The sequence below is a fragment of the Sus scrofa genome, chromosome X, assembly GCF_000003025.6.
Source record: "Sus scrofa isolate TJ Tabasco breed Duroc chromosome X, Sscrofa11.1, whole genome shotgun sequence".
Taxonomy (NCBI): Eukaryota; Metazoa; Chordata; class Mammalia; order Artiodactyla; family Suidae; genus Sus; species Sus scrofa.
This window is the reverse complement of record NC_010461.5, coordinates 92216804-92231869: the sequence shown is the minus strand read 5'-3', so window position 1 is coordinate 92231869 and position 15066 is coordinate 92216804. Positions and strand designations below refer to the sequence as shown.

General features: G+C 39.8%; 1 protein-coding gene across 4 annotated transcripts in view; it reads right to left on the bottom strand.

Annotated features, from left to right (window-relative positions):
* The window catches only part of RTL4 (retrotransposon Gag like 4), a 412876-nt gene that overhangs the window by 101457 nt on the left and 296353 nt on the right, over positions 1 to 15066 (bottom strand). Inside the window, exon 1 of one of the 4 annotated variants that reach the window (XM_005673835.3) lies at positions 8080 to 9208. The exons of the other annotated variants lie outside the window; for them this stretch is intronic. The gene's annotated coding sequence lies outside the window, so the exon portion shown is untranslated. Of the gene's footprint in view, positions 1 to 8079; positions 9209 to 15066 lie in introns of those variants that run through there. 4 annotated transcript variants of the gene reach the window in all.

Below are 15066 nucleotides of genomic sequence, written 5' to 3'. Positions count from 1 at the left end.
AAACTGGAAAGCTAAAATCTTTAGAGCGAAAGATCAATACATTAGATCATTTAAAATTAAAAAACTTTTATGTAGTAAAATATAAACAAAAATGCCATAAACTAAAATGTGTAACTGATGAAAGACATAAGATCACTATCCATAAACAGAATTCTTTTAAATTGGAAGAAAAATGACATACAACTCAATAGAAAAATGGGCAAAATAATGAATGATCACCTCATAGAAGAGTAAGGACAAAAAAAAGTTTACCACTAGTCAGGGAAATGCAAAATAAAGTGCAAATGAGGTAATACTTTAAATCCATCATATGGGAGGTCAATGATACAATAATAATATAGTATTGCTGCTGGAAATGTGAAGTGTTACAAATATTTTGGAAAGCAATCTGGAAACATCTATTGAAATACAACATTAGTTTACTCCTTAACTCAGCAGTCCCATTCCTTATAGCATATTCCGCTGTAATAAAAGCATATGTAAAAGCATGTTTAGTGCAGCATTATTCATACTGATGAAACAAAAACAAATCAGAGGAGTTCCCATTGTGGCTAAGTGGGTTAAGAGGCTGACTAGTATCCATGAGGATGTGGGTTTGATCACTGGCCTCACTCAGTGCATTAAGGATCCAGTGTTGCCACAAGCTGCAGCATAGGTCACAGATGTGTCTCAGATCCTATATTGCTATGGCTGTGGCATAGGCTGGCACCTGCAGCACCAATGCAGCCCCTAGCCTGGGAACATCTATATGCCACAGGTGAGGGCCTAAAAAGAAAATAAATAAATAAACCAACCAAAACCAAAACCCAATTAAAATAACAACAGAAAAAAATTAAAGAATGCCCCCTAATATAGGGCAGGCTAAATAAGTTATCACATATCCATTCCATAGAAAATTATAGGGAAATTAAAACTAATGCTATCCCAGATGACTAGAGTGTTCCAAAAAGTATCCTTGATTTAGAAAGGTAAGATGCAAAGAAGTGTGTACAATATCATCCCATTAAATAATGACTAAGTCCTATATGTGTGTGTGTATGAGCATGAGAAAATATGAAATAATATATCCTAAGGGTAACATGAGTTACCTGATGGAAAGGAAAAAAGAAGAAAAGGCAAAGCTAAGCAAAAAGGGAAAAATATACTTGCAGGTTATGATCACATCTACATAAAATTAGATATTGCATTTATATGCATAACATAAAATTAGATAAAGACATTCACAAATCAAAAGTTAATTTTGAGAATCAAATTGGGCAATAAGAAAATCTTTGTTCTCAATATTTGTCAGTAAAAATATAACTAAAATGTTGAAATATACCCTTCTGTCTTAGCAAGCATTCAGTGTGTGAGGGGTACAGCCGCAGATGCTGGTTAAAAGTTTGGGTGCTATAATCAGTCTCCCTGGGTTGAAAATCAAGCACTGCTACTCTTGTGCTATGTGATCATAATTAAGTTACTTGTCCTTTCTGTGCCTAACCTATAAAACAAAGAAGATGAAAATGCTCACCTCATATAATTGTTTTGAGGAGTGAGTCAGATATCACATATAAATTGCTAAGAAAATAGTGCCAAACTTGTAGTGAGCCCTCAATACATCAGCTATCATTATCTGTAGAGTCTTATTTTCTGATATGTGATAGGAGAACTAGATCAAGAGACTAGGAATCAGGAGACTTGACTGCTACCTTGGACAAATCACCTATTCACCACAGCTGGCTTAAGGGTCAACTGAGAAAGCTGATGTGAATGTGCTTTGCTTTGTGAATGGAAAAGATCATAAAAATTTAAAAAGTTCTACAAGACTAGAAGACTCTAGTAGTAGGAAATGGGAATACATATATAATCACTCTAAAAAACCTCCTACAACAAAAAACTGAAAACAGCTTAATTTGAGTGAAGTCATTAGTGAAAATGTTATGTCCTTTTTTTTAGTTTGATGTATGACATTGAAATTGGTTGAGGAAGAATGATTTTGATTAGGTGGGATTATAAGCACATTAAGAAGCTTCATATAGAACTCACCTAGCAAATTTAGACTTATTAGTCACTGTAAATGCCACAAAGCTATTAGATGGAAAAAGCTACCCTTTCAAGATCTTTTGATTTCAGATTACTAGGCAGTCCCTTGGAATCTTGCATATGCCCATAAAATTAAGGGTTGGAAGAAATATTATAGTCTAAGCTGAGGAAAAAACATCATTGGATTAAATAGTTATTGATAACTTAATGACACATTTTCTGATTGTGGCTGGGAGTCTTTATTCATTTAAATAATTTTTTAAAGTTCAATTTTATTGAAGCATATGCTTAGCAAGGGAGTGTATAGGAAAGAGGATGTGTGGGATTTAGACTCAAAAGACCTGGGGTCACTCCCAATTCTGACTTATTACCTACATGTTTGACTTCAAGCAACTTACTAATGTCTCATCCTATGAGTTTCCTCATCCCCAAATGGGCCTAATAGTATCTTCTAGAATTAGTGGAGAATTAAATGAGGCATATATATATAGGTAGTTAGCCCAATACCTTTCTCTTTGTAGGCATTCAGTAAATATTAGTTTCCTTTAATATTTTAAGATAAATGCTATAATGGAGGCAAGAGGTTGAGAAGAAAGAGATAAGGGCAAAGGACACTAATCATATTTATTTGTTTCATTATACAAAACATATATATTTGTTGCATTTATTTGTTTCATTATTATGGAAGCTTCTAGTCCATAACCCCAGAAAATACCATCCAGCAAATGGTAATCCTGCTACATAGAGAGAGAAAAAAATAGCTCCTTGAAACTAGGTCTTAACGGACACAAAACTTTGAACCTGGACAATGAGGTGGATTTTTGTTTTGATAGCAGCCTCAGTCTTCTTCTAGTGTTTACCATATCTATTAACCATTATCTTTCCTGGGCTGCACTCATGCCATTTACTACCCACCATCTTTTAGAAACAATGGTAAACTCTCTATTATGCAATTAACTATTTGCAGTAAGTATTTGGGGATGTTTAAGACAAGTACTTGTGAGAAGATTGGATTTTCATTTGATACTAGTTCAGGAGATGGGTAGGAAAACTGGAATTTAAGACAACTGTGTTAATGTGAGCTTGATGGCATAAACTGAAGCTTACATTTAATAAGTTTATTAGCTATAGAGTCAAAAAGATAATTACCTTGAACATTAATTCCATTTATAATCTAACAACTTTTGGTGGCTTCTACTCTAATCACCTATTTCTTTTTCTCTACCTTCATCATTTAACTCCTGCTCTTTATCTTTCTAAGATACCATCTTGTTCCCCCAGAAAGAGGACTCCTTAATGTTTTCTCTAAAGTTGTGCTGTATAACCTATCTATCGCCATGGAGAATATTCTACACGTGAAGGAGAGGGCACGGTGTATAGCTACATCAGTATGTCCATTACCCTGTCCATGCTATTGAAATTTTGAATGTTCTTTCAGTTGAAGAGGAAGAAAAGTAAAAGAAAAAGCAAGTGAGAGAGGGAAGAAGGAAATCCATTATCTGACCAAACAGTAGGTACTTGATCATGTATGAAGAAGGCAGAGGACCAGAATTTACGAAGTGTAGGACCTTCACTATTCCTCACTATTTATGGGGCCAGAAGAGGCATTCAAATATTAGGTATCCTTACAGATGTGATAAATTTATTTGAGTAATAAAAAAAATATTAGGTATCCTTAAAATAAACTGTTAGACTGTGAAGATTGGATCTGGCTGCAAAACTTGACTTTTAGATCTTCGCCCTCACAACAAAAGCCCTACACATAGGTCCCGGATGTGCCTAGCTCAGTCAGTCCAAGCCTGCAGTAGCTCTTTCCTGAGCTCCCATGTAGGAAATTTCATTGTTGATCCACAGTGCTGACCTTTGGAAGAACCAAGAAGTCTAGAATCTTCTCTCCCTCTCCTCTCATTTTTTGCTCTTTGGATGATTATAAGTATATTAAGTTCATTCAGTTCCCTATTTATAGGTTGTTATGAAATTTGGCTGTCACTAATCAATAACCCAGGGCTTGAAAGTTTCTGAAAGAGAAGTATCTTTTGTAGATATTAAAAGGTGAGCTTTTTATAACAAGTAATTAAGGTAACATTGTCTGAAATGAGTGGGGGGGGAATGTTGAGATCCCATCATCTATAATGAGTACACCATGTAATTCAAGTGTCTTACTTAGAAAAGCTGGTAAATGAGAAGCCATATAAAGAATAAGTAGAAACTAGAGAATAGGTATTTCAGTAAGGAAAAAATAGCTCTTAACAAAAGTGATCTGACATTATTATTACTAATATTATATAACAACCCAATCATACATATTTTTGTTTCACTCATCAAAATGATGATGGCATAATGAACATAGGTACATGTAATCTCCTTCAACCGTGAAAATTATTTGTTCATTCATTCAACAAATACTGAACACCTACTCTGTGCCAGGGACTGTGCTAGATGGCTGGAAATACATGTTAAACAAAATAGAAACTGTACAAATCTGATGATGATAAATGTGAAGAAAAACAAAGACAGATAGGAGATAGGAAGTGACAGGGACTTCTATGCTGGATCAGGTGCTCTTTCAGAGAGAGGAAGAGCAAGTTCTGAGACTCTGAGATACAGGATTGAGAAAGACTGTGCTAGGTTCTGGTATACATGGCAGAAAGCAACCTGGGGGACAGGGGCAAAGTGAAACTCAAGTCCAAAGTTGCTTGTAGAAGCGTTGGTGGTAGTGTTTTGCTTACCATACACAGGTGCTCAATAAAAATTTGTAAGGTAAGTGCTACTTGCAATTACAAAGAGCACCAATGGTTAGCTGATTCAGGTACAAGAGTTTTGCCCTTTTGCAACTTATGTCCTTGTTGAAGTATTATTCACAAATAAAGCTGTGGAGTTCTGTCGGAGCTCAGTGGTTGGTGAACCCGACTAGCATCCATGAGGATGTCTGTTTGATTCCTGGCCTCATTCAGTGGGTTAAGGATCCGGTGTCGCTGTGAGCTGTGGTGTAGGCTGCAGACTTGCCTCGGATCCAGCATTGCTGTGGCTGTGGTGTAGGCCAGTGGCTGCAGCTCCGATTCCACCCCTAGCCTGAGAATCTCCATGCGCCACTGGTGTAGCCCTAAAAGATAAAAAGGCAAACAAACAAACAAATAAAGCTGTTAGAAATTATTTAAGACCATGAAAATAGAATAAAACTTCAGAAAGAGCACAAGCTTAGGAGTCAGATGAATCTGAGTTTGAGAATCAACTGTCCTACTTAGCAGCCATATGATCTTTACCAAGTTATTTAACCTCTGTGCCTGAGCCTCCTCATCTATGTGATGGATATGAAAATGATTTTCTCAGTTATAGGCATTTTTTCTTTTTCATATTCTTTTTCATTGTAGATTATTACAAGATATTGAATATAGTTCCCTGTGCTATACAGAAGGTCCTTGTTTATCTATTTTACATATAGTAGTGTGGATCTGTTCATGCCAAACTTCTAATTTAGCCCTCTCCCCCAAACCTGTCATCTCCTTTGATAACTGCTAAGTTTGCTGTATACCTGAAACTAACATAACACTGTAAATCAACTATACTTTATTTTTTTAAATGGCTATAAAAAATTATTTTCTCAGGTATTTGTGAAGATGAGAATAGATGGCATATGGGAAACGCTGAGCCACCTGTCTGACATCTGACACATACTTAATAAATAGTAGCTCCTCCCCATTCCTTACATATGCCTGCTGCTTTAAAACTAGATAAACAAATTTACCTGACACCACCACATTTGATTCATACAACAGTCCTGGGGGCAGGATTACAGTGAGTGTAGAACACACAACATATTTTCAGAAAGGGAGAGCCCATGGTCAAGTTAACTGGATGAAGGCTGATTTGTCTTCTCTGCAGTCATTCAACATCAAGAAAGCAACAGTTTGCTTGGTTTATGTCCTGTGTACCAGGCAAGGAATCTACATCCATCTTTTTTGGAAAGGGATGAGGGGGGTATTAATGAAGTCATTGATAATGACCTTTCTGGAATTTTTAAGAGATTTTTTACTATGCCACACCAACTAGGCTGAGCCATTAGAACTTGCTGATATTTAACTGGTTTTTACCCACGAGAAGTACAATTTCACATGGTTCAACCTAATACTTCATTACTGTGTTTTAAGAGCCTATTAAGTTTTTTTGGTTTATTTTCCTTCCTAAAGGATCAATCAGAGAAAGCTTGGAAATTACTTGTTCCTTCTCACCCCCTCGCAAAATAGGGGCACAAATAGCATTTATTTTGTGCCAGGAATGATGAGTACCGTGTGATTGTTGGACTATAATGTCATATTATTAGCCCCCTTTGCATTTCATATTTACAGCAGCATGTGGCTGAGCTCAAGCCTGTCTTTTCATCTTCCCCTTGTTCTGATTGAGGGCAGCCAAGTTTGATAGGTCTGCAATTTGGGCAAATGCTGTGCAGGAGACTAAAGAACAGCAGGAACAAATTGGTGTCTTTCTGTTCACATACTAGCGAGAGAGTGTAAAGGAGCAGTTTACTTCCCTGGTTGGGAGAAGTGGGAGGGAAAGAGGTGGACTGTTAGTAGAGAGCAAATTGCCACTACACAGAAAAATGAACTGAATGGATTTTTTTTTTTTTTAGTTGAGGGAGCATTTAATTCCAAAGGGGTAATGTAAGGTTTGATGGTTCAAGATGACATCATCTGAATCACAAAATGTTAGACCTTGAAGGGGGTCTGTGAGATTATCTAGTAAAATTTTCCTTTATAAAGGAGCAAATGGAGATCCAGAGAAGGAAAGCAACTTTCCCAAGATAGCGCAACTGGTAACTTACCCCCCTAAAGGATAGTTGCCTAACCCAGGGAGCAGATCCAGGTGTGTGAGGGGAACTTGAAACAAAAGGATTAACTTGATCCTTCTTGATTTTTGGTGTGGCAACTTTATGATGGGTCGGTCATTTAATACAAACCTGAATCATTCATAATTGGAAACATGCAAATTAGAATAATCACTGGACTATCACTACACACCATTCAGGCTGACAAAAACCAGAAATTTGGATGCTGCTAAGGGTTGGATAGAATGAGGAAAAAGAAGAACAAACTCTCCTCCGCTGCTGGTGGGAGTCAAAGCTGGTGCAGCCATTCGGGAGCACGATCTAGCACAAGTTAGTCTAAAGAAGAAAATGCATGTTCTATGGGCCAGCAGTTCTCTTCTTGGTATATACACCAAATACGTTTTCATATGGGTCCATATGGGGACATGTACAAAGATCTTCCCTGCATCTCTGCCCAGGGAGGTAGGGAGTAGGCACGTATCTGAGTGTCCATCTCTGGGAAAGTAGACAGGTAAAATGTGGTGGATACACACATTGGAGTGCAATGCCTCAGTGAGTAGGGTCAGGTTAGATGTACACAAAGAGTACAGATGGCTCTTACACACACAATGCTGAGAAATAAAAATGTAAGAACTGAAAGAAGATTTATAATCAATCCTCTTTGCATAAATTAAAATGCATGCACATAAACAATACACTCTGGAATACTTCAAATCAAGAGACACCCCAAAACACAGGAGCCCGGTTGCCTATGTTAGGGGAAGGAGATAGGAAGGGGAGTAGGAGGCTAAAGGGGAATAAAAGTACAGTGAAATAAATAAAGAGATAAGAGTGCCAGATTCACATAACATTTTAAAAGAAATAGTAGATTTCAAATAAATGTTCTATGTAAGACTGGCCTTGGACTCTGTCCCCAGTCTTGTAGCATGTGGTGGGGGCTGGGGGGCGGTTGCTGGTTCTGCCCTTAGGGTACTTTGGTGGAAGAATCTGAGAGGCCCTGAACCGCTCAGGGTAACTAACCATGGGCTTCATTTATGGGTCAAACTGCTCCACCTTGGCTCCTTTGCTAAGAACCTTCTCTTCAGCACCCTCTGAAGAGATATCTAAGTCAAAGAAGCCTGCTGGACCTACTTTGTACTTTTTGCAACTCCTACTCAATTGGTTCCTGAAGGAAGAGCTCTCTGTCTTGATCGCTTCTGCTCCCACCCCTGCCCCAACTTTTGGAGCTTTCTCACCTCAGCAGAAGGAAGGCTTCTTTTGCTTTCCTGCTGGCTTCTCCCAGGAGGGTTTGTTGTAAAGGGCTGCTGCTCCATATTTACTTTCCAGGCAACAGGCAAACATTTATTATAGCCAATGAGAGTCCACGATTATTTTACAACTTCCACGTTTCACAATAAAAAGAAATGTTCTTAAAGCTGCAGTGCCCAGAATCTTGGGGGCATGGAATGAAGAGTCTGCAGGAAGGTACAAGGAAAATAGAAGAAACAAGGAGTCCTCTCCTTCAAGATCACCCTAAGGAGCTTGGTCAGAAATGGAGTATGCATGGAATAGGAGAAAAACTTGGGAAGGCCTGAAAATTTGTAGGGGAGTGTGAGAAAAACTGGGCTGGTGAAACAGGTTTCTCAGTAATAATGTCTTATGTCTATAAAGAGCACATTGATGAGGAAAACAAAAGAACAATTTGTGAGGCGCCACTGAAAGAGCAGAGGTGGAAGTAATATAAAGGTTTAAACTAAGTATTATTTAAGTGTTTTCATATTTAAAATCTGTCCAGTTGCCAAAACTCATAAAATTTAAAGCTCATAAAATTTCCCACATACATGGCCTATCAATTTCTCACTAACACAATAATCTCCAAAGTCCTTAATATACCCTTCACCTACATCACCTTCCTCATCACTACTTTGTCCCTTCTGCCCACTTCATAGGTGTCAGCATCTCTGTTGTTCCCCAGTCTTTATCCTAACCTCCAACAAAACAGTAGCGGGAGATGATTCAACCATAACCAAAAAGTCCCTATTACTAGGACTCCACGTGGTGTTAAGGATTTGTCTGTAACTTCAGGAAAATTAGCACTGGGAACTGTTTGATCAGTTTTATTTTCTCTATTTCGAAACTTCCCAGTGAGGTGTTGGAAAGTGGGTTTTAGCACCAGTAAGACCTGGATTCAAGGCTCTACCATGGAGTAACAATTTATCTAATCTCTTCAAATCACAGGTTTTTTTTTATACTAGCCAGTGTTTGCATTCGTATGACTGGAGAATTGAATGCAGTCTGTAAAATGATGATGAATTTCTTTCTCACAGAATTGTTATCAGATAAGCAATATGTAGATAAGCTACTCGTATAATGTGAGCTTTACTTACAGTGCTTGGTGTGTGGAAGGCATTCAAAATTTGCCCACTTTCCTTTGGATGTCTTTTTCTAAATTCCATGCTGAGGGAGTGTGGCACAGCGGATTAAGGATCCCGTATTGTCTCTGCAGCAGCCGGGCTCACTGCTGAGGCAGGGGCTTGCTCCCAACCCACTGCAGTGGGTTAAGGATCCGGCATTGCGGCAGATGTGGCTTGGATTCGACCCCTGGCCCAGGAACTTCCATGTGCCACAGATGTGGCTAAAAATAAATAAATAAATAAATAAATAAATTCCTTGTAAGAATATTCACCTAGTCAGCCTCTCTGCCTTTTCTGTTTGGTATTCTCAAATTTCCCATTGGCATTCATCTTTTGGCGGGGGCGGGAGAATGACAACAAAGACAAATTCAGCAGAGTGTTTGTTCCTGAAATGGCAGCAGGGTCACACAGGGACTTCAAATGTATTGTTAATGTTTAACTTCTCACACTAGGTGGTGGATACACAAATGATTGTTACTGCGGCATCCATCTTTATGACTTTGTCATTCAGATGACCTTTGCTAGTTTCTATGTATCTTAATCAATCTCCTCTTCCTCCAGTTCTTGCCAGACTTATGCCATCTGCACGCTCTGTGACTAGGTTTGGCCTTTATATCACCATACCTATTTTCAGTCTACTCCTCTGAAACTAGATATGCATTTCTATTGGGGGAGGCTTTGAGAGAAAGAGAAAGTGGGGGTGATGGGATGGAGTAGGAGAGTTACACAGGTAGTTGTAGAAATCCTGATAAGGGACCAAAGATAAAGAGGGAAAGCTAGGGGACTTTGGGGAATCGCTGTAAGTTAATAATTGCCCAAGAGGGCCATCAGACCTAGGGAGGCTTGCTGGACTAGTGGAGGTGCGAGATACGCCTCAGGGCATTGAGTGGGGGATGGGGTGAGGCCTGCATTCAGGTTCAGACCAAGGGCAGGAATTTAAGGAACACCCTTCTGCTGACTTGACTAAGCACCAGGACAGTCCTAGTCTGACCTTATAGGGTCATATACTCTCTTACCTGATACCAAGGAGGAGCTACTACTAAAGCGGAAAAGGCTGTCTTTTCCCGCCCCTATTTCCCTTGAGTTATAAAACTGGAGCCCACCTAATCCTTAGGGCAGAGCCTCCTTGTCTGCCCGCTTGCATCTCTTGCAAGTGTCTTATTTTAATACATTTATCTCTTGCCTATCACTTTGTCTCTTGCTGAATTCCTTCTGTACTGAGGTACAAAGAACCTGAACCACAGTAAGTCCAGACACCGGGTAAGTGATTCTAATTTAAAAACCGTGGGTTCAAGACCCAATCTGGGTTTAGGCTGGGTTTGAGTCCTGGCATGTGGGTTCAAGTTCCAGCTTGGTTCTGGCCGGGTTCAAGTCATAAGTGCTGCCAGTATCAGGGCTGTGGTAGAGGAACTATATGGACAACTTTTCTTTATTCCTCTTGTCACTTTGGAGTCATACAGCTCTGGGATCAAGCCCCACCTCATGGCTTATAAAGTAAGTGACATTAGGCAACACACTTCATTTCCATAAGTCTCAGTTTTCTCATTTGCAGAATGGAGACAACTGCTACCTCACAGGCTCAATGTGTATGGTGAGAAGCACCAAGTTAGAGGTTTCTGAACTTTTCACCACTCAAAGCCCATCTTATGATCTTCCCCAATCACAACTGGGTTTTTGAGATTTTATTTTTTACTAAAATATATACAACTGTTCTTTTCTAAAAAACAGAAATAGCCACTAATCAGAAGAGACCCAAAGGTTGGTGTTACATCTGTGAATTGCTAAAGCCCTCTCCCAATGAAGTACTTTTTAGTCTAAGGAACCATATCTTAAGTAGTAAGTGTAAAATTTCAATTGAGTTTAACTGTTCCAAATCTTTTTTTAAATTTTTTTTTCATTTTTTTTTCTTTTTAGGGCCTCCCCTCAGCATATGGAGGTTCCCAGGTTAGGGGTCAAATCTGAGCAGTAGCCACTGGCCTATGCCACAGCTACAGCAACTCCAGATCTGAGCCACATCTGTGACCTACACCATAGCTCATGGCAACGCCAGATCCTTAACCCATTGAGCGAGGCCAGGGATCGAAACTGAGTCCTCACAGATGCTAGTCAGATTTGTTTCTGCTGAGCCACAACAGGAACTCCCAATTGCTCCAAATCTAGAAGCCAATAAATAAGTGTTTGCAATCTACCGTCCAATCTACACACACCCCCTCACCCATCCCACATGAATTCACACTCCCTGGAAGTGTCAGGATATTAAGCACATCTTCTTAGTTCCTGCTCTCCCTCTCTTAAAGTTCTGGAGGCCAGGGATCAACCCTGAGCCATAGCAGTGAAGAAGCCGAGCACTTAACCTACCAGGGAACTCCAATAGCTCTCCTTTTTGATGTAGATACTAGGTAAGTGCAACTACAAAATTAAGAGCTGGTCTAGGAAAGAGGGGTGGGGAGGAAAGATATGTCTCCTTGGGCTCCATTTGTAAGAAAAGTTTAGGGAGAGAGAGCCAAAGAGAAATGGGACCTGAAGGCAGCTGTGGTGTGTGAAAAATATTGAGAGTAGAGGAAATGGCAAAGGGGATTCTGAAGAACTCTTTCTCTTCCTTATGAATGTATTTTGTCTTTGGCACTTTAGAAAGAGCTTGCTATAAAGATTTTAACTGCACTTGGATTAGTTTGGATGTGGGTCTTGTTTTCCTTTGATTGTAACACTGTCACAGATGGAACAATGACACAACTGGGCTTTATTCAAATGAAACAGCAAGACCTCAAAACAAGTCAAATTGTTTTCTAAACCTAGTGCTTCATTCCTTAAGGGAAAGGAAATAGCCTTTAACTGGGAAATCTTTCCAAAGTTCTCCCAGGAGTCCTGAGGTATTTTCTCCAAAATATATTAACTTCTTTAATAGCTGGAAGTCAAGCTCTGCTCCTTATTTGGCAGAATCTGTATCATTTCCAATCTGAATCTCAGATTTTTAATGACAAGCTGTCATTTATTGAATACTTACTCTGTTAGCACTTTACAGATACCATCTCATTTAGTTCTTATAATAACTCTCTTACATGGAATTACTGTTCCTTTTTTTATAGATAAAGAAACAGATCAAGACAGATGAAGTGACTTTTCCAAAGTCACCCCGCAGAACCATAATTCAAACCCAAATCTATCCAATGCCATGACCTGTGCTTTCAATGACAACACTATGCTGTCTGGAAAGAGGCTAATGGGTTACGTATCCCAAGAATATAAACATTTTATTTTATTTTATTGTCTTTTAGGGCCACACCCATGGCATATGGAGGTTCCCAGGCTAGGGATCAAATCAGAGCTATAGCTGTCAGCCTACACCACAGCCACAGCAACATGGGATCCAAGCTGCATCTGTGACCTACACTACAGCTCACGGCAATGCCAGATACTTAACCCACTGAGCGAGGCCAGGGATTGAACCTGAGTCCTCATGGATGCTAGTCAGATTCATTTCCATTGAGTCACAATGGGGAACTCCCTAAACATTTTAATTACATACCTAAGGAATGGCTCTGTTAGCAGCAGAGATATTTTTGAGTAGGGGACTATTTGTAGTAGAAACCTTGGGCAAGTCTTTTCTTCTCTGAGCCTAAGTTTCCTCAACTCTAAAATCAGAATACTGGAGTTCCCATCATGGCACAGCGGAAATGAACCTGACTAGCCTCCATGAGGATGCTCAGATCTGGCATGGCTGTGGCGCAGGCCAGCAGCCGTAGTTCTGATTGGACCCCTAGCCTGGGAACCTCCATATGCCAAGGTGTTGAGGCCCTAAAAAAAAAAAGCAAAATAAATAAATAAAATTAGAATACATAAGATTGTTTCTAAGCTTAAATACGGAAAGAAGTAGAACACTACAAGTGCTCATCAAATGGTGGCTGTCGTTGCTCTTGTCAATATTACCCCCAAGATAATGAATGGATTTTTATGAAAGAAATAATTCACTCAAGTGAACTTAAGTAGCCTTGGTTGTGGACAGGATACCATATGGCTAGCATCAATTAAAGTTAGTGAATGAAATTAACAAGAAATTGTGGCTTAGCTTGAGAAAGTCAAACTGAGGTGAGCATAAGGCCTAGGGGCACGGGGCTACCTCAGGGAAAGTGTCTGTGAACATAGAGAAAAAGGGTAAAGGGATGGAAAAAAAGTCAATGTGAAAACTAGGCAGATCAAGGAAGTAGCATGAATTAGGAGGCAGGCCAGAGCATGTACAAGGAAGATTTTTAAAGCAGAGTTCAAGAAATCCTAAAACACACTAATGGCTGGAGGATACCATTTAAGTTCCATTTAATTCTGACTTACAGGGTGTAAAGGAAGGAATGTGGACTCATTGGCTATTGCTTTCTGAATCTGAGGCCGGGATGGGGGTGAAGAAAAAAGTCTGTGACCTTGGCCATGTGCACTCTATACAGAGTTTAAATAAAAGAGTATTGCGTCAGGAATATTTTCCAATACCATCTCATTCTCAGCCCCAGAAACCTAACTTGTTGGGATTGTTTCCCCTAGGATTCTTCTGAGGACGATCTTAGAAGCACAGCTGATGGCCTATGAAATTATCAAGGAATTAGATTGGAAAGAGGTCCCCAGAAGGCCAGTCCGCTCCCTAACAACCTGAAACTGGGGAAGAAAATGATCGAGAGCCCCAGCTTCTCAGCTCTTCCCCTGCTCTCTCAGTGCTCTCCTGTTCTCAGCCTTATCACATCCACTTCTACTCACAGTCACCAAAATTTCCTCTGAGATATTTCATTCACATCCAGGTATGATCTACTCCTAAGAGTTTCACAGGGCTTAAGGCTTCTTCAGGGTACAACTCCAAGTGGAACCATTCATACTGATGCAGCTTATGCAACCTTGACAGTTCTTAAACTTCACCTCAAGCACCCCTAGACAGAGGAGAAGGAAATAATATCCCACAGGACATCACAGGTATAGCCAAAAGTGATTTGTTGCAAGACTGGAATTATTTTGCTGTCTCCTGGTTATTGTCAAACAAAAGAAAAAGACATCAATTTTACAGTCAAGTCTACCAGATATTGCTATGGACTAAACTGTGACTCCCAATTCATAAGTTGAAGCCCTAACTCCCAATGTGGTGGTATTTGGACAATGGGTTGGATAAGTTCATGAGGGTGGGGCCCTCATGATGGGATTAGTGTCCTTTTAAGAGAGCTTGCTTCCCATCTCTGCCATGTGAGGACACAGAGAGAAGGTGGCCATCTGTGAGCCTGGAAGAGTCCTCAATGGGGAGCCAAACTGGCCAGCACATTGATCTTGGACTTCTCAGCTTCCATAGATGTAAGAAAGAAAGTTCTGTTGCTTAAGCCACTTGGTCTATGGTATTTCATTATGGCAGACCAAGTTCAACAATATAGAAACTAATGCTTGCTTCAATAAACACTGGTTTAAATAATCTAAAGTTATTTAGCTTCCTTTTCCTCAAATCTTGGAGTAAAAATTGACACGCCAGGAAGATGTGCCTATTTAGCCTATTGCTTTGAGTGGCCCCTGCTTCTGAGGCCAACCTGAGTAGCACAGGCAGGGAAGGCTCTCATGCCCAAACTTTGCATCCTCTGGGAGTGTTTGCATTTCAACAGGAAGTAACGTCCTTATTTGAAAGGTACTGAGAAATAGAAGGAAGTTTTATTTTTGGTTTATTAGAATCATCCTAACCTGGATTTCCCATCATGGCTCAGTGGAAACGAATCTGACTAGTATCCATGAGGATGCAGGTTAGATCCCTGGCCTCGCTCAGTGGGTTAAGGATCTAGCATTGCCATGAGCTGTGGTGTAGGTCGCAGATGTGGC